This window comes from Carettochelys insculpta, chromosome 12, assembly GCF_033958435.1.
Source record: "Carettochelys insculpta isolate YL-2023 chromosome 12, ASM3395843v1, whole genome shotgun sequence".
In the NCBI taxonomy this organism is placed as follows: domain Eukaryota; kingdom Metazoa; phylum Chordata; order Testudines; family Carettochelyidae; genus Carettochelys; species Carettochelys insculpta.
Window position 1 is genome coordinate 35,809,515 of NC_134148.1, and position 19,473 is coordinate 35,828,987.

The following is a 19,473-nucleotide window of genomic DNA, read 5'->3' on the forward strand; positions in this document are numbered from 1 at the left end:
TGAGTTAACATCAGCACATTGGCAATTTGTGTAATTTAATATTGTTTACTGTTAAATTTTGCAATGTCAAAATATATAAGAAGTCTTAATATAGTATAAAAATTATGTCTGTAAAAAATTCGTCTGTCCATACATTTTTCCCATTTTGTCTGTAAATGACATTTCTGTGGGTTGGCAACCCTGTACTATACTTAGGATTAGATTCCCATGTCTTACTAAATAAAGTGTGTTATCCACCATTACAGAATTTTTCCAATATGTCTTCTAGTGAGATAGCTGAGGTCTATGAATACCTCAGTTTGAAAACCAGTAGTGTATAGGAGTAGGATAGCATCTCTTTAAGAATTTGGTCCCTCTAGAAGTGTTCTCTGTGTTCTGTGTTTTAGTAGCAGACACAAACCATTCAAAGCAACAATGTTTAAGTAGCTGAGCCTGGCATTTTTGTATATACACTCTTTAGTAAGCATGGCTATTTGGTGCCCAACTGTGACTATGTGTCATAACAAAGCTATTTTTAAAGAAGACTAGCGAGGTGTGACTCAGCACTTAGGCTGAGAGGTGAAATTGAACAGAAGTGTTGGGGAGGTGTGAGGCTACACATCCTACTTTATAGCCATTCTAATATGTCATATGGAAACAAGGTGTCCCCATGGCAATTGGGGCTGGTGTCACCACAGAGACTATTGGATGGTTGCATATTTCCAGGGAAGAGCTATTGACACAGTAAATCACTCAGTAAAACCACAGACTATGCTATGGCAGTGATAGGATATTTGCAAAGGGCACAACTATGTATTCCATCAATCCTTAGAGCTATGCAGCAGACTCAATGCTTAACAGGGCAAAGACCATGTCTCTCTTTGCGTTTGGAAAGCACCTAGAGCATCTTGGGTACTACCACAATATAAATACAATAACAGAGAACAAACACATCCAGGGCCTCACATACAGAAAATGGGATTTTTATTTTCCCTCCACTGTCCACAGTCGGTATCTATATTCAAGAAAAGAGCAAGTGTAACATGCAGATATTCATGCTTTATATTACAGGAGACTCTGTTCCTGGCCAGGACATTGGAAAAAATGTACAAAACCTGTTCATTATGCAAAGGTTATCGCTGTAATGCTGCCAAAGGCAGTATAATTTTGAGTTACCTGCCATGTAATTGCCAGCTGAGAGAAGGGGCAGATTTAACTCCTATAACCCAATATTTCTGTAGAAAAAGCTCTGGCATTTCTGCTGCTGTCACTTTCTCCATTTGTATGGATTCTCCTTTATTCTTCCTTTTCATGATATGTTGGTATCCAGTTTTACTTTATCCCTTAAAATGCATTAGGCATGTATATGCTTTTCTCAAACATTGCATAACTGAGGTACACTCACAGTTCTGCCACATTAAATGAAAATGTTATTAGACTGATCTAAACACGATGTCTTTCCTAAAAATTCTGGCAGTGTAGTTTTGGGGCTGGGTTAGTATATGATATAGTTCTTGATTATTTTAATAGAATTCAGTGGAGGAATGTTTAAGTTAGGGAAATGTTTGTGCTCCTTAATCACACTGGGTGAAGAAAAAACGTATCAATCATAAACTGCTCTCATCTACCCCAGACTAGAAACCACTATTCACCTATAAATCCAAAATACTGGTCACAGTACACACAACTCTTTGTTCATAAACACCCAGCTCATGGGCATATGGACATGAAAGGTCATCATGCCCATTTTCAACTGATGGAAACTTCCCTTGATGTTTTGCTTTTTTGTGGCTTTCAAGGCATATAGTCACAGTCAACAAAACAATCATTCTTTAGGAAACAGAGACATCTATCTTTTGTTAATTACTGTCATTTTTTCCCAAGGAGAATAAGGGAGATACTTTCTTCACTTTCCCTTTGGAAAGAAGATAGAGGCATGTCTTAACTTTGCGAGGCGCATGGGATGAGCAGTCTGCCAGCAATTTTACAATGTACTTGAGATCAGTTACATTGGGAAGATATTAAACTGTTTTTCATTTTTCAAGAGTCAAGGCTTACAACACCTCTTGTTCACAGGTGGTGGGTTCAAGGACTCATTAAAAGTTTTACAACTTTCCTTTTGATAAATATTCTGGAATGATAATCAAACTGGCATAAGAAATCACAGCCATTAAAGAACATGTGCTGCATTAAAGGGAAATAACAAATTATTATTTAATGAACTGACTAGTCTTCCTATTGTTGCTTTATTTTCAAGTAACACTGAAATGGGCTCCCTGGTGTTTGTAGTTTCTGGCTATATTTTTTTCCCTTTTCTGCTCATTATTAATTCTTTTCTTCTCCTTGCTAATCAGCCCAAGTGCCATGTGTTTGGAATTCTGATTTTTATACTTCATTCTCTTTGGATTCAAGGGTTACTTGTAGATCTAGTCAAAGACTTAGCTAGCAGTTAAAATCAAGGGCAGACCCCGTGATACCCTCCCCACCACACACACGCTCACATGCACAGTTTATGTGACTGTTACACCTCTAGGTTAAGGTTCGTCAGGGATTTCCATAAATCCAATGGGTAATGTGCCAAATAAGATTAGAGAAGACTTCATGTCATTGCACAATCCAAGAAAAATATCATCTGTTAAGCTCCTTCTGGTGGGGACTTGAAACAGGTAGCTAATATTATTAGCAGGTACAGGCAAACAGAGAGCAGGAGTACCTGGTGACCTCTCAATGGAAAGTTAAAGCCAAATGGCTAACATCACCAGTAGCAGTGTCGTTAGGGGTAGATACAACTCTTTTAATTCCAGTGATTTCCCTTTTGTGTTATATTCTTTTCTCTTCCACATTTCTTTTCAGTTCATTTTGTTATATTTCATTCTACCCTTGTTTCATATTCTCAAACATGTTTAGGCCAAACAATTTTAGGTTGCTCCATCAAAAGCTATATAATTTCTGAAATTATATTATCATAAACAGAAGAGCATTGAGAAATGGAGCAGGTGAGGTTTTATGTCTCATCTCTGTCTGTTTAATCTGTGCACATATTTTTTTCAAGGCTTTGACCTGCCTGAAGATCAGAAGGAAGAATGAATTTTAAAATCCCCCTCCTGCAATCATCATTCAGCACTGCTGAATTTGCTGAGACATGAATGTTTCTGTTTCATGAGGATACCCTATAAGAAACAAGAGAGTACAGGATATATCTGAAATCTATGTTTGTCCCTATGATAAAAGGCTGTTTACTTGTTTCTTTTTTTATTTAATTCAATGGGTCAGATTCATAGTGGAACTAAATCATGTTAACCAATTTCTGCCATCTGAGAATCTGATCTAATGATATTTCTTATAAATAAGGTGCTTCTCAATGTGACTTAAGGCATTTAATTCTGACTCTTAATTAGAGCTGCTCAGGAATTTTTGGATAAAACTTTGTAGTTGTTGTAGCTGAAAAACACCATTCAGTGTCATCTGGTGGGGACTTTAATGGGGCGGGCAGTAAAGGAAACAACAGCAGCAAGGTGGGTGAAAAGACACTTGTTGAGGGACACCAAGTAGCTCCTTCTCTGCCCTTGGAGGCTTTAGCATTGGCCAGTTGGGGGGGAGGGCTACTGATTGCATGCAATCCCCAGCTCCAGGGATTTACCTTGTGTTGTGAAGAGTTGAATAAAAAGGGGAGCAAGCACAGTCAACATGCAATGTTATTTAGAATCAGCCAAGATCAAATTTAGGAAGTGTAATAAAAGCACCCTGGTAAATGTTTATCCTATTTCTCCATTATGGCTGAAGAACATATGGTGCAGTTCTACAGAGGGTGAGCAAAGGTGGCTCCCTGGATCCTAGAACTGTTTGGGCACTGAGCCCAGTCAAAGAGTAAATCAGAATAGCCTCAAAGCTAGGTTATGCCAATTGCTAGCTGTCTAAAGAGAAGGCATATAAGAACTGGGGGCAATTTCCCCAGCTTATTCCTTCCTTGGCTGATACTCCTATTGGCCAGATATGCCGGAATAGGACAGCTTCACTCTGGCAGGGCAGCACAACCATTTCCAATAAACAAAAAAATCAAAGCCTGTTTTTTCATATCTACCTTGTGATTAAATCTGGCTGGGGGTCCTCTTTGCAGTCAAAACACAGAAACACATACAAACAATAAATACCACCACCAAAAAGCAGGTCATGTTATCCTAGTATGGGGAAGTCCACTGAAGGCATGGAGCAATGCCTATTCCTTTTCTCAGTACGTTGGCTATGACCAACAAGCTGCAGCTGGTGGATGTCTCCCAGAGGATAACATGGATCAGCATAGAATATCGCAGCACCCACTGGACATTTGCCCTCTGGAAATGAGACAAAGAAGGGAATCCAGCCCCTATTGTATACAACTAATTTACTGTGTGATTTCCATATTCTTGACTTCTGTGGGAACAGACAACACAGGGCCGAGTGGTGCTCTTGCCTACCTGAGACAAAGGGTCTTTGAGAATCAGAATATTTTTCCAAGTAAAAGCTCCTTGTATACCATGCAGTGGTTGTTCCAATGCTGCTAAATGCATGTGAAACGTGGACAACATACAAGTGTCATTTGAAGGCATGTGAACAATACCATCAGTGCTGCCTCAGGAGAATCCTAAATATCTCTTGGGAGGATAGACACAAGAACACTAGTGTACTGGAAGAGTTGAACATGACTAGCATTGAAGCCTTTATCACTCATCAACAATTTTGTTGGATTGGTCATGTGGTTCAGATGTCTGAAAACAGATTCTGTTTTCTGAACTGGATGAAGGACAGGGGAGTGTTGGGGGCCACTGGAAGTGATATAAGGACATGTTGAAGGCACACATGAAAAAGTGAAGCATCAGTGTTGACACTTGGGAGAACCTTTCCCAAACCGTCCCCAGTGGAGAATGGTAATCCGTGAGGGGGTGGTGCAATTTGAGAAGTCCCACTGCAGTGCAGATGAGGAGAGGCAGAGAAGAAAAGAGCATCAAAAACTGCCCCGCACCCCTCCTACAGCTACTAACACCTGTCTCTTCTGTGATAAGATTGGTGGCTCCAGAATTAGGTGGACCAGCCATCAACAGGCTCACAAACAGAAGGGTGACATGCAGACATCCTACTCATTACTGAGTGACCACCAAGAGAGAAGAGTTCTGAAAACCTGCATCAGGTGGAGAAATAATATTAACTTGCAATGCTGTATTTTAAAACTGCTTCCAAAAGTGCCATCCTATCAGTGAAAGTGGGAAAGGTCTTCTCAGGCAATGCATCCTACATTAGTCAGAGACACAGGTGGATAAGGGACAGGGTGAACTTTAGAGAACACTTATAATCTTTGGCCTTTAAGCAGCACAGCCACAACAAGTTCACATCAGGACAGTGGCGTTAGTGAAGACAAGTTTACAAATCCCTGAGTGTGTATTTGTCATTCTGAGCTTGAGCTATCTGTCAGTCCATAGCAGATGCTGCTGTAGCTGTGCATGTGTCAAGTCACTGAAACCCCTAGATAATGATTATGACCAATTATACAAGATGCCATGTTCCTTAATCATATCACTTACATTTCTGCTGAACAGCAGTGACAAGGTTTTGAAAGGAGAAGATAACAGCTGTCCAATAAAAAAAAATCAGATAAAACAGACTGTATTTGCAGACAGAAGATTATGCTAACCTGAGAAGTAGCTTTAATGTTGTTGATTTTTGCACTCTTCCTAACCTAGCTGAGCTCTTACTCCACCTCCCATGCTCTGCTTCACATCTGAAACACTGGCAATTGATGTATGCACATCTATATATAGGTGTGCATTTTCTGACATAGCTTACAGTTTTCTCTTCTTCATGCGATTATTTGTGCTTTCCATGTTGAGATTACAGATCTTTCCATGCTGGTGCAAACAGCTGGAGTGGGAAAGTTATTTCCTTATCCATCTCGTAACCCCATCTCTAAACTAGATATATCACTCTCTTTTATAAGCTCTTCTGTTTTGGGACCTCTCTTGTATAGAGACTGTTAAATGTCTTGAATGAAATGCAGTGTGTTTTTATATTAATTCCTGTTTACTAATGATTGAGCAAAACTAGTACTGAAGTAAAGAGTTCAAATGAGGTTCCAACAATTCAGAGGCAAGTGTCCTACTAACAAAGTTAGGATATGAAATGAGTGAGAGGAAATCCTCATAGCTGCAAGCAGTTATAACATAGTGCCATTCTATACCACCCCCATTAAGGATTTTTGGTGAAAATGTCAACATATATAGAAATTGACAGAGCAGAGGGTTTTTTCCCTAGATCTGCTAATATTTTACTTTGAAGAATTAAAAGTGTAATTTTAAAGCTGGATTGGAAATGTCAATGGACCTGATTCCACCCACAGAGCCTGCCAGAAGCATCATCGCTAAGCTGTTGATCTGCTCAACCTTCCCATAACCCTCTCACAGGAGCATGTACCATTAGATACGTAATTCTTTGCTCATGATGGCAGAACTCCAACAGTGAATGCAGTTTGACCTAGGTCAGGCGGATTTTGTCTAAATGCATAAATTGTCCATATTCTACCATCTGAAAGCTGCAGGTCTTAACTAAATGTTTTAAACATAAATGAGAACCAACCCACCATGGAAACATAGATGCAGCTGTCTGGATACAATTCTTTAGAGTCCTTAAGTTTGCACTAGTGGTGGGTTCACAGGTTTGTAATTTTGTCCTTGCTTAACACAAACATTCAGCTGACTGAATTCCCTAGTATGAACATTTCTAGAAAGCAAATGGTAAGCCTGTATGCAACCCAGATGAACAGTTTCCACAGCAGAAATCACTAGAGCCCTCTGGGAACGAGCCAAATGCCCCCTCCCCTCCTGGGTATAAACTACTCCAGGACTCATTGCTGAACATAGATCTGTAGGGATCCATGAAGATTATCCTTATGGAGTCCCTGCGCCTCTGTACAGGGTCTGGTTTCTAGGGTCTCCTGCCCCCTGGTAGTTCCAATGTAACCAGGCTACCATAGATCTCCTTCAACTGCTATCATATTGTTTTTACCTAATCTCCATAAATCCAGAGGAGGGTTGAACTGTATCATACATAGTAAAACTTAAAAAAAAAAATAGAAGCATGTCCTGAAAGTGTCATAAATTTCTTGTTTAATTCATGGTTTAGGCAGTGTCCATCTTTAGGATTTTCATTACAGAAAATTTTCAAGGAATGTCTATGTCCAATGTAAATGTCCAGTTTAAATAATAACCCTATAATTAAACTGTGATAACCATTAATACAATCCCCATCGCAATCAGCATTCCACATGATGGAGAAATCCATTTGCTCCTCTTCCCGTCAGAATACCCTCAGCTCTGAAGATTGGACTTCACTAAAAATCAGGAATTTGTATGTAGATTAAGAAATATAGACCAATAATTGCTGCCAGAGATAAGTCAGATCCTTCTAAATAAAGTAAGATGACTGTCTAGGATTTGTCTAAACTCCCTAAGACAACCTCTGTGGCCATATGTGACCACATGTGGTATAAATAAAAGGGAGGTATAAAAGGGAAAGAGATAAACATATAATTAAAAACAGCACAGCAGACACTTGTGCTCATTCATTTTAATGGCTATATCTTTCACTTTAGAGAGCATTTGCAGACTCATAGTTATGTTGACCACATGCTATAAAGTACACGAGTGTAACCCAGGTCCAAATTATTCAGCACTAGTAATAAATCCATCACATTTACAGGATAAATATGCACAAATGACAGTTCTGGTGATAATGCTGGAAAGTGGCATGTTGTTAGCTGGCAGCCATACAGGTTTCCATAAATAGTAATATTCCTGCCTAGTTAAGAAACAAATGAAAAATTAGTTTAGCTTTTAAGGCTGCATACCTGTGTCTTTCCTTCTGTAACTTGTAATTTGAAATGAAAAGAGATGGTGGCCTTGAATGCTTCTATTCGGATCAGTTTTTTGTAAGCCTAATAAAAACCATAAGTCAGAGCATTTATTTGTGAAAATGAAATCTTCATACACTGAAGGTCAATTTTAGCTGAACTAATATAATCAGCAAAAGTCAAGGCTCCTTTGCCATTAAAATTGTCCATACTCTCAATCTTGTGATATTCTGTTCTTAACCTTGAATCATGTTGTGTATTTTGTAGGTGGGAGGATAGTGAATTCACCACAATATAACGATGTCACCCTGGCTTAGATTTTTCGGCAGGGTAAAGCTGACAACCCAAAAGAATAACTTAAAAATTATTTGAAATTCATATACTCTTCAGTTATACTCACCCACCTTAGGATATGCAGCAGGTTCCCTAAAGACTACAAACAGTCTTCCGTTACTGTTTTATGAAATACTTATTACTGCTACTGAATGTATTTCATAAAGTCAAACTATGGTTACACAGAGGAAGTATTGATAGAGGAGACTGCTTTGAGGTGTGCACAGAAGAAATGACAATTAAATATTTAATGCAGTCTGCTATCACAGAGTTTCCACCGCTGCAGGTTGGCTGGGCGTGCCAGGGATACTGTTCTGTGTTAACATGCGGAAGGATATGGCGCTGAGCCAGTTGTATTCAGTGGATCTTGAGGATTTGTGGTGTTGTGTAAGCAGCTCACTACTTGCAGTTTGAGGATGAGATGTGGCACTGAAATAGCTCTGTCTCTGCTACCTTAGCGGAGGGTGATGTGGGAGGGCGACAGCCTGGTGCCACATTGCAAGGACTACTAGAGGGAAGCTTTTCAGAGCATGCTCTGATTAGAGAATCCAAGATTATTCCATCAGGAGGAAACTTTCTTCTGGGGAAGATACGGGGTGAGGGGCCACAGATATTACTTCTCTTTGAGAGGGTTCAAGGTACAGACATGAATTCCAGCTGCCCTGGTTCCCCATTGGTACTTTCTTTCTGGCCTAATCTGTCCCTGCATCCGGGTAGCAATTTACAAGGAAGCAAGTTTTAAGAAAGCCTGTCTGATTCTTTTTTTGATGTTGGTGCCCAAGTAATTTCATTAGAAGAGCTGGCATGTTGCTTGAAAAACAGTCACCACGTCTCACATTCATATAGTGCTTTCCTTCCTAAAGAGTCACAAAGCAGTTTACAAACTAGATAGGAAGGTGAAGAAACTAAAAGTAAACAGAAATTCCTTATTTCTAATTCTGGCAACAACTCCCTATGTTGCCTTGAGGAAATCACTTAATCTTTCAGCCTCACTTTCACAGTTTCTAAAATAGGGACAATGATTATCTCTCTTTGAAATACATACTGTGTTGTGAAAAGATCAAAAGCCCTGTGTGCTTGCTACAAATTATTATACGTAGCAGATTTCCTTTACCCAGTCTGGACATGCAGCCAATTTTGTGGTGGGACGTAGCAGCTGTTTAACAACACATAGCAGCACACAACAGAAAGTGATGGATTAGATTTTATTTCATTAAAACTGAATGGAAAAGTTACAGAGTAAGAAAGTAAATTTGGCTAAGGGACAACATGTAAAAGTGCCGGGCAGTCTTTAATGATGACAGTTTGATTGCATATCTGTTTTAACCTCTTCCCAATGGACAGACACTCTAGTATCACAATGTCCTAACAATTTTCCTCTTCATAACAATTCTATTCAAGCAAATTTTTATTTAAAATTCTGTATTCCCTGGATATTTTAAATGTATTGTTAAAGGTTATTGCTGTTCTGTTTGGGAAAAAAATTACTAAGTAAAACAACAAGATCTCCTGATACATAGTGCTTATTACATGTGGAACCTTTCTAGTCCAGCACTCTCTTGTCCGGCAAAATCTGTAGGTCGACATGGTTTTAGTTGGTAGGATAACTATTTATCATGGGTGTGGTCACGTTTCCTGTCACTTATACAGTTTGCTTACAGCCAACAATCCTGGCTCTCTGTGCTCTGTGCTGTTATGTAGCTGTCATTTACCCCATATGTCTTCAAAGAGCCCAGTAACCAGTGGAAATGTCGGTAGAGATGCTAGATTATAATGACCTCCCGCAATCCAGCAAATTCTCTTGTTCGACACCGATCAGCTTCTGAGGGTGCCCGACTAGAGAGGTTCAACCTGCATTTAATATTTCTTATTGTTCGTTCTAAAATTTCAAGTCTAATAACAAGTCATGGACATTCTTAAATAGCTACCAATGAATGAAGCTTAAATAGCTGCACCAATGAATGAAGGCATCTGATCTGTTGGTCTAAGGCTGGTGATTGTTTTTAAAAGATGGTCTGTCATTGGCTACATAAAACAAGCTATTAAAGTCCTTGTTTCAAAATATCAGTGTTTTTTTTTTCCAGAATATCCTTGCTAAAGAAGAGCTGCTATCAGGCTGTCTATAAATAGAACAGTACAGTATGAACTTTTGAACTGTGAAATCTGGGGGATGTAATCTTCTTGCAAAACAGAGGCTTACAACAGATACTAAATGCTCTGATAAGAGCTTTTCCAATGTAGAAATTGTCTATGGAAAGAAGGAAAATTGTGGTGACTACACTGTTGATGTGAGCGTTGTTTCAGAGTTTCAGTATAAAGCCATTTCTCATCATGTTTAAATAAATTAGTTTGACTAGGTTTATATACGCATAGAACAGCACAGTTGCCTTTGTGCGGCAGCATAAATAAAAAGTGACCAGATTTAAAACAATTAATATGGATTTTATCATATGTGCTTGGGTAATTGAGTCTTTGAAAATACTAGGCCAGATTGCTGGGAAAATGAGTCAATTGGGCTATGCTGATTTGCCTCAGTTGAGGATCCGGCCCATTTAAATGTATTCACAGGCTATTTACGCAATAGGTAATCTTTTCAGAGGCAATCTTAAACATTTATGAACAATGTTTTTACACTGATATTATAAAAATAATTAAATATTTTGAAGAAGCCCAACATTAAAAATAAGCATTACTGTTCTGACTAAATCATGATCAAACATACAGTGGATAAAGAACCTGATTTTCAGAAATGTCAATTTCTGTCTAGTGATGCTACATGAAGCATCTTGGAATCAGACTATCAGATCAGGCTGAATTTCCTAATAATTCTTGCAGCTTTTGGACAACCACTGAGTCCGTTTCACATGCCAAATACTTTGCCTCTTCATGAGGGAAGGGCAGGATATCCAAACAAACAAACAAACAACCCCTCTCCTTATGTGCTTATATTTGCTAAAGTTAAAACTTAGTTGCGTGGCTTCATGGCAATAACTAACAGAAGACATCCAAGCAGATATCCCAGAAGCCAATCAGCACTATAGGCCATGAGGGACCAGTGCATCACATTTAAGAAGTTTTACTCAATCTGCAGTATTGCCAGCCCCCAAAACATCCAAGTAATTATGTTAAGGCCTCCCAAAAGGCAAGATAGGTTTAAAAACCAGGAAAGCAAAAATATATAATGAGCCTTGTTCTAGCTTTTACTGTTAATGTTTTCAAGCTTTTCTTTTAAACCATGAGGGCTATAGATGTGAGTTGCCCAGGAATGAAAGCTGGCATTTTCATATAATCACTAGACCCCTGGAGACACTTAAAGTAAAATGCCAACACTGGCAAGACTTGCAAAAACAAACAAACAAACAAACAAACAAATCAACAAACATGAAGTGGTAACAATGAAGATGTCTCACTGCTGTCTCCCAATGAGATGAACTGAAGGGGAATGCCTCTGATTTAAGCCTGATGTAGTGGAGGAGGGACGCACAAGAATGCCAATAAGAAGCTGCTCCTTGTTCCTTCCCCTCAGTTCCATGTCAAGCGTACAAAAAAGTTACAACTGCATGATGTGGAAGGGCTCAGTATTCCCTGAATCCCACCGGTTATGGCAGCTTTTTAAGCTACAGGCTAGTCACCATCCTGCAGGACGAGAAATGGGAACTGCAGAAAAGAGGGTCAGATTGCTGCAGGGAACTAAATTACTGAGGAACTAGAATCTCAGGGGTTTGGTTCCTCTGAGTAGCTGGGAGACCCACAGACACACAGTGCAGCTTTAGAGCATGTTTTATCAACCCCTGGCTCCTCATGGCTCAACTTGTTTGCTGCATCTCTGATTGCTTGTGAAATTTTACTTACCACAGTTTCAGATGAGGGAGCTCCTAGCAACTACTGCTCCTGGGGAAAGGTGAAACAACAGCAGTGCAAGCCGACATGTGAGTAGCACCTAGCATGAATGTCTCTCTGAATCCCCATGCCTCCCCTGCTCACTTTATTAACCAATGTGCTGTTGCAGCGCCTAGATGGTACATGAGAGACTCATTAACAGCAGGACTGACAGCCTTGCTAGGCCCTGGGGTGAGGTGGGGGCCCTGCTCTGCACCCCCAGAAGGGGTGGGGCCTCAGGTGGTGGGGTGGGGCCTCTGCTCCACCCAGACCACAGTGACCCAACCTCAGCCCTACGTGGATCTAATGTAATCTGCACACCTGCTGGGTGTGGTTCACGGTCCCATGTAGTGGCACCGAGCCCATTTACAGAGAGAAAGCATTAGAGTCCTCTGTAGCCGTAGCTTAGAGCCAGCTGGCTTTTAGCTCCAACTGTAGAGGCACCTGTACTGTGTTCTGCAGCTTCCAGGGTCAAGTCTGCCCGTGGGCAGTTATAGATTTAAAGGGCTTAGGGCTCTGGCTGATGCTGCAGTAGCAGCTGCGAACCCTGGGTCTTTTTGTATTGCTGGACCCATGGGAAGCTGCTGCCCGTTGCTCATTACTTGTGGTTTTGAACAACAAACAACTACATCAAATGTACAGGTAGATTTGCTATGCCAGCCACTTGGTTTGGGTGTTTGTTGAGGCATTCACCTCTCAGTGGCAGGAATTAGCGCTCTTTTGGCTTGGGATATCAAAGTAATGCAGTGTCATCCAGTGAATAATCCCATAGTTGATGGCAGAGACAACAAACATTAATACTGGTAGTTTTAAAGATGCTCCAGTTACTTGGTTAGGTGATGGGCTCCTTTGTTCTCTAAATAATTCCTACCTGAATATTTTATTTCTTTGCCTCATTGCCATGAAGACAGTGTCCCACATCAGCAGGCCCATGCTTGGTGGGAGGAGAAAAAGCAGTAGTTGCTTTGGGGTCTGGCATTTCAAAGGGGCCTGGAGCTCCAGCTGCTGTTACTGCTATCTCAGCTCCTGGCCCCCCTGAGCTGCTGCAGCAGTGCCACCACGCAGCACAGCCATGGGGTTGAGGGGATGGGGTAGCACTATGGGCCTGGTGGCATTAAGCGATCACTGACCTATGCTTCACCACTTCTGCCCCTGGCCCCGCCCCTTCCAGGGCAGGGCATGGAGCTAGGCGTCCCCTCCCACCTGGCCCTGGGGTCTGGGGTGGCTGTTGGCTCCACTGCACACTGGGATGGTATACAGTAGTGTTTGCAACACGCCAATGCAAAATCTGCGAGAAATTGTGGTTTGCCAAAGTACAAGGCTACCTGGAAAATTGTGGACACTCTTTGAGAATGTCTCCACTTTATTGTAGTTGGGCACTATATTTGCCCTTTGCCAGTCTTCTGGAATCTCTCCTGTACTCTAGTACTTTTCAAAGCTAATAGCTAAAAGCTCCAATATCTCCTCAGTCAGCCCCTTGCATATTCGAGGATGCATTTCATCCAACCCTGGTCACTTGAAGCTATCTAACTTATGTGACTATTTTTTAACTTGTTCTCTTCCTATTTTAGCTTCTGAACCTATCCCATTGCCACTGTATTATTATGTTAGGTGTCACCACCAGCCTTCTTGATGAAAACTGAAACAAATTTTTCCCTCTTTTTTTAGTAATAGGCCTATTTGGTTCTTGGTCTTCCTTTTGGTTCTAATATATTTGCAGAATGTTTTCGTGTTCCCCCTTATGTCTTTAGCTAGTTTGAGCTCATATTGGCCACGTCTACATTACCCCTCCCTTTCAGAAGGGGTGGATCAGAAATGTTAATGAGGAGCTGATATGCATATTCAGCACCTCATTTGCATAATGGTGGCCACCTAAGCTGTGTCTACACGTGCACGCTACTTCGAAGTAGCGGCACTAACTTCGACATAGCGCCCGTTGCGGCTACACGCGTCGGGCGCTATTTCGAAGTTAATTTCGACGTTAGGCGGTGAGACGTCGAAGTCGCTAACCTGATGAGGGGATCGGAATAGCGCCCTACTTCAACGTTCAACGTCGAAGTAGGGACCGTGTAGACGATCCGCGTCCCGCAACGTCGAAATTGCCGGGTCCTCCATGGTGGCCATCAGCTGGGGGGTTGAGAGATGCTCTCTCTCCAGCCCCTGCGGGGCTCTATGGTCACCGTGGGCAGCAGCCCTTAGCCCAGGGTTTCTGGCTGCTGCTGCAGCAGCTGGGGATCCATGCTGCATGCACAGGGTCTGCAACCAGTTGTCGGCTCTGTGGATCTTGTGTTGTTTAGTGCAACTGTGTCTGGGAGGGGCCCTTTAAGGGAGCGGCTTGCTGTTGAGTCCGCCCTGTGACCCTGTCTGCAGCTGTGCCTGGCACCCTTATTTCGATGTGTGCTACTTTGGCGTGTAGACATACCCTCGCAGCGCCTATTTCGATGTGGTGCCGCGCAACGTCGAAGTTGAACATCGACGTTGCCAGCCCTGGAGGATGTGTAGACGTTATTCATCGAAATAGCCTATTTCGATGTTGCTACATCGAAATAAGCTATTTCAATGTTGGCTTCACGTGTAGACGTAGCCCTAGAGCATCAAAAGTGCTGCTTTTGAATTGAAAACTAGCTGTATAGATGGGGTTCCTTTGAAAGGAAACCCAGATTTTGAAAGCACCCTTCTGCTTTTGAAATTGGGGTTCCTTTTGAAGCTAGTTTTCAGTTCAAAAGCAGCACTTTCAATGTGCTGGGTGTCGGCTGTTATGCAAATGAGGCACTGAATATTCATATCAGTGCCTCATTAGCATTTCCGATATTTGGCATCTGATCCGAAAGGGAGGGTTAGTGTAGATGCAGCCTTTGTGTCTTGGCCTTTTTGCCCCTATATACTTCTGTTATTTGTTTATATTCGTCTTTTGTAATTTGACCTAGTTTCCACCTTTTTGTATGACTGCTTATTGATTTGTAGATCATTCAAGATCTCTTGCTTAAGCTGGGGTGGTCTCTTGCTATCATTCCTATCTTTTCTATGCTGTGTAATAGTATCCTTACTAACATCTCTTTGAAAAACTGCCAACTGTCAGCAGTTGTTTTTCCTCTTAGACTTGCTTCCCAGGGGATCTTATCTACCAGCTCCTCCAGTTTGCTAAAGTCTGCCTTCCTGAAATCCATTGTCTTTATTTTGCTATTCTCCCTCCTACTGTTCCTTAGAATCATGAATGCTATCATTTCATGATAAACTGGCACAGTTATGGGTCTGAAATCACCTTGGTACTTAAATAGGTGAGTGGTCTCAAAGACTTCATGTTCTTAATGTTAGGCTCATGTTTAAATATGTGGCTGAATCAGGGCCTTGGTGAGTGAAGTTGATTGGGCAGCATGCATCAGGAAACAGGGAGTGACTTGTGTCTGTGTACATATGTGCAATTTGGGCATTGAATTAATTTTGTGGGCTAGAAGCAAAAAACAAGCTGGCTGCAGCATGAACATGTTTAAGTTTATGCTTTGGAGATTAGTACAAGCTTATATACTTGGTTTGAGATATGGTCCCTGTAAATGAATGCTATTCTCCCTAACGAATTCATGGTGTAAATTACTAATGATGGGTGTTTCACTTACTTTGCCATCATCATCAGTTTAATATATTGATTTTTTCCCTTCTTTCTCTTTTAAATTTGAAGAAAAAAATTCAAATAAGCCCCAATTATGTGACTCTGATTCTAAACAGTTCTAGAAATTGCAGAGCAATCAATATTGAGTACACTTTAAGCCCATTGAGAGACCTATTCTGCCCAGACATGTGCCTCATGTGACTCTGATTTTTGTGCACTTTTGGCTGAAAAATGGGGTACTGTAGATTTGCCAATTAGCTGAGGCTAAATCCATGTTCTTCCACCTGAATTTTTTTAATTGGTTCATACTCAGTGAGCTGAGCTCATAGATACAAAAGAGAAGAATAAAAAGCAAGATCAACCTCCTTCAGTGGGTGAAAGATAGAGACCATTGCACCAAGTCTGAGCTTTTCTGGACAATTCAGGCATACAGGTTATTGTTGCAGAAGTGGCTTCTGCTTGTGGAGATGTCACTTTTTAATTGAGTTAATGTTTCTACATTGCTATGGAAATGTAAAGCCTTGTATAAGTGCAAATTATTATTATTAATGATGCTGATCTTGACAGCTTTCCTGGAACAGTCTATGCTATACAAATTAATTTCATAATGTTTCACTCACAAGGAAATTGGCAAAATGAGGAAGTGGGAAAAGTAGGAATGCAAAGGGCAACAGCATAGATGGAGTCTCCAGTTCTGGAATGTGCCTTTCAGCAGACACCACTAGGGGTGGGGTGAGGACAAAGATAAATTTAAGTTACCTTTTGCCTCCTAGAATTCTGTGAATGGCCCTGACATAAGTTAGAAAGTTTCTAGCAGGGGGACTATGCCCATATCAGGGCTCCATTGGTTTAGAATAGCAGGAGCATCAAACGTATTGGCCATACACCTTCATATGTCCTCTCAACACCAGCCGTGGGGGAGTGTTATTCTGTTGGGGGGTAGGGGAGCTGCAAAAGAAGAGTGGTGTAAGACACCAGCCCTATATAGCCCAAGGATATCTCTTGCAATGAGAAAATTCCACACCAATCAACTACATTGTCTTTATGACCTCTTTGTTGCCCTAATGGGGTTGCAGGTGGAGACCAGGACTGGGGTGGAGACCAGATAATGGTAGCAGGGGACAGTAGGTAAGGTGACCAGGGCTACGTCTACACGTGCACGCTACATCGAAATAGCTAATTTCGAAGTAGCGACATCGAAATAGCCTATTTCGATGAATAACGTCTACACGTCCTCCAGGGCCGGCAACGTCGATGTTCAACTTCGACGTTGCTCAGCCCAACATCGAAATAGGCGCAGCGAGGGAACGTCTACACGCCAAAGTAGCACACATCGAAATAAGGGAGCCAGGCACAGCTGCAGACAGGGTCACGGGGCGGACTCAACAGCAAGTCGCTCCCTTAAAGGGCCCCTCCCAGACACACTTTCATTAAACAGTGCAAGATACACAGAGCCAACAACTAGTTGCAGACCCTGTATATGCAGCACGGACCCCCAGCTGCAGCAGCAGCAGCCAGAAGCTCTGGGCTAAGGGCTGCTGCACACGGTGACCACAGAGCCCCGCAAGGGCTGGAGAGAGAGTATCTCTCAACCCCCCAGCTGATGGCCGCCATGGAGGACCCCGCTATTTCGATGTTGCGGGACGCGGATCGTCTACACGTCCCTACTTCGATGTTGAACGTCGAAGTAGGGCGCTATTCCCATCCCCTCATGGGGTTAGCGACTTCGACGTCTCGCCGCCTAACGTCGATTTCAACTTCGAAATAGCGCCCAACACGTGTAGCCGCGACGGGCGCTATTTTGAAGTTCCTGCCGCTACTTCGAAGTAGCGTGCACGTGTAGACGCAGCTCAGATGCCCTGATTTTGTAGGGACAGTCCCAATATTTGGAGTTTTGTCTCAGATAGCCACCTATTACCTCCCATCCTCCAGCCTGATTGTTGGCCCTTGCTGTCTAATCACCCTATCAGCAGTGGAAATAAAGGACACTGTTCAAAAACTATATATCTATCCTAGGCTTCACCACTTTCTGACTTTCACTGTGTTCTGTTTGGCTGAGTGAATTGGTCTGAGTAGAAACTGAACAAAGGCTTTGGGATCTGATCCAAGAATCCTAGGATTTATTTCCTTAATATTTTGAGCACAGCATTTCCTTTAACATCCTATACAATGTGTGATGTTTATGTTCCTTCTAAACAAATATATTGAGTCTGGTTGGCAGAGGTGATATCTTACTCTTCATAATGTATGTGTGACTGAGTTCCACCTATGCTTTTTAAATTGTATCTGACTAAGGGATCTGAATCACCACTAAGTGTGGCTTGTGTAAGAAAGTGGTGAATCAGACCTGTAGAATTCAGGACTGTTTTGAAAGACGGTAATTTTCTCAAGGCAGCTTTGGCGAAATTCAAACTGAGATTCAGGACTACTTTCATTGGGTTGGCCAGAGGGAGGTTCCCTTTAAGTTGGATTTCACCCACCAGTTACCAACAGTGGGGCCAATAGCCACCACCGGCTTCTAGGGCAATGTGCTTGTGTTGGGTAGCAGGAAAGGGCAGGGCCTCAGGCAATTAGTCCTTAGCACCATGAAGATCATGGTGCTCTCCGCCCTCTTAGCCCTCAGAACTGGTTGGAGCAGGGATCTAGCAGCAATTCAAAGGGACCTAGGGCTCTGGCCAGCACGGCACTGCCACTACTGCAGCAGTGGCAGCCGGGAGCTCTGGGCCTCTTTGAATCTTTGTGTCCCGGTGCAAGTGCCCCTTCACCTTGCCCCCCCTCTGTTGGCAGGCCTACTTATCAAGCAAACTCCTCAGGCACTGTAACACCCTTAACACAGACTCACAGATAGTCCCTTGGGATACTCCACCCATGAGAGCCTATCTTTATAGTTAATGGTCCCTTACACCAAGAATCACAGCAATACTACCGTTATAGCCAGTCACTTACCCCAGCTCAGTTGCACCTTAGATCTCTCACAAAACACAATGCTCCTAGCCAATCCTGCAAGGAACTATATGCAGATTTTTTTAATAGGAAAAGGAAATGAAAGTTATTTATGACGTTAAAGCAGGTAAACATAACACACACACACACACACACACACACAAATGAGTTACAATCTTACATTTCAAAAGGCAGTAGAAGCTTCTATAGTAAGCAAGCCTTACACGGCCTTTAGGGCTAACCCAGGTTAAGCAGATGGGGACTCCTTGCCAGGGCCTCAAAACCTTGTTTTGTCCCAAAGTCTAAGAAGCACAGAGATCCAGTTACATCTTGTTAGGGGCTTTCATTCCCTTCCTACCATGTGCACTCAGCTGAGGGAAGGAATCCACTTGCATGACCCATCTTCACATGGATGGGAGTAGAGCAGAGCACCAAAGACTTCTGTCCACTTTAATGTTCCATGATACTCTGGTGTGGATGGGCCTTCCCAGGTGGCCAGGATGTGACACCGTCTGTTGGAGACCAGCGCTTAACACTAGTCTCTCTCCTGTTTGATGATTTACGCAGTCACAGAGGCTCACAGTATAAATGTTTAAATTTTACCCTACCCTACGTGATACAGATGTGATAAATGAGAATGATCCAATGCAGCAGCTCACAGGTACTCTATCAAGTCTAGAGACTTCCTTATAACCCTAATAATGTGGGGAACTTGGCGTGAGCTGGCACTTGGTTTACCTGTGTCACTGAGATGAAGATGCCGCTGTAGAGTTCCTTGCTACCTCAGGTTCTCCTGCATAGGGGAGATTCTCAGGAGCTGGGTCTTCCAGGTTGAGGGCAGCTTGTACCTGTGGAG